The 1,466-nt window shown below is 33.7% G+C and overlaps 1 pseudogene across 1 annotated transcript; it reads right to left on the minus strand.

The window, feature by feature from the left end:
• Positions 1 to 203: 203 nt before the first annotated feature.
• Positions 204 to 1,234, minus strand: LOC307180571 (putative G-protein coupled receptor 160; annotated as a pseudogene). Its single transcript has one exon. The product of its transcript is annotated as a putative G-protein coupled receptor 160 (transcript).
• Between the last annotated feature and the right edge of the window lie 232 nt (positions 1,235 to 1,466).

A 1,466-nucleotide genomic window follows, 5' to 3' on the forward strand; every position in this document is an offset into this window, starting at 1 on the left:
AAAGGTAAATTCTGAAAAGTTTTGAAAATTAGGGGATAGGAAGCTTCAGTTCCATTTTTTCACATGTCTCAGTCATCATTCTTTCCTGTTTGTAAAAGTATGATTCTTATTTTAGTTGTAAGTTTTGATTAGTTTTAACATGACAACATATTAACAAATTAATTTTTCCCAGCTTTATTGAAATATGAACAACATCTAATAAATTATTTTGGTGTAGGCTTTTCCGTTTGCTCAATATTATGAACTGTAAGTGGAATGAAGCAGCATTTCCAGTTGATAAGTGGATCTACAGGTAATGCAGTATCTCCCAAATTAAGCTTGTGACAATCAAACCAATAAACTGCAGTATTGAGAAAACTATTGAGAAAATACAACCAGGGAATGTTCATCTCAGTGTAGGCTGGAATGTGTACTTTAAGTAAAAGGATGGTTACTTGAAGTAGTGCAAATGGCAACCGGGTACCAAGAAAACAGATACTAGCTTGGTCAGGAATACTTGTTTAGAGTTCACACTGTAACTAGCAGAATGAAAGGGAAAATATAGGATAGTCTCATTCATAGAGGAAGTTATCCTAATAGCCTGTACCAAGGTAATGACTTCTGACCAAGAGGTTATAAAAGCCACAGATAAAATCATCACCATGAAAAATGACAGACAGTAACTGAACACTGAAGTAGAAAGGACATTGAAAAGAATCAACATTCTGTGCCTTCAGGCTTTGATAGATAGCTGCATCTCCCAAAAGATAAGCAAGGACTGAAATATAAATTCAAATTACTGTGAAGAAATAAAATCATTTTTTGACGATTAAATGGAAGCTTGGCAGTTTTGGAGAGATTCAGGTAATAATTTGTACAAACTCTCAGGAAAACTGTATAATAGAAAAAGCCATAAGTAAAGGAAATAATTTGACTAAATAGGCAGATGTTGTATTTAGTAAACCTAATGCCTAAATGTACAAGACTCCATGAAGTAGGATAGCATGGAAATGTTTACCAAAAATAAAAGATGAATGCTAGTGAGATGCAAGAGAAAAGAAAATAAAACAAACAAACAAAAAAACCCTGTAAAATTCTGTTATGTGTTTTTTTTTCTTCTCATTCCTAGCTGGAAGATATTTAATAATATGTTCCCAACTATAAACAAGAATAGCAAACAGCTGACATCTAGGGGCTGGTTGGTTTGATTGAAGTGGCAGTGAAAAGAGCAGTCCTCTAAAGAAAAAGTAGTCATGTTTTCTAAATTTCAAAAGGCCTGCTGAAATACATATGATAAAACACTGCTTTATTTTATTTTCCATCCTTTGCTTTCTCCAGTGGGTCTTTCTGATGATGTTTATGTTTTATTTCAGCTTTACTGCCTTCAATTACCTTACTTTTGATTTCATTTTGCTACACTACAATGCCCAGAGAATAAGTTCCAAGTCACTTGCACAAGTGTGGAGGAAGGCAGTGCATACTTTTCC

Source organism: Stenella coeruleoalba, assembly GCF_951394435.1.
Source record: "Stenella coeruleoalba genome assembly, chromosome: X".
NCBI lineage: Eukaryota > Metazoa > Chordata > Mammalia > Artiodactyla > Delphinidae > Stenella > Stenella coeruleoalba.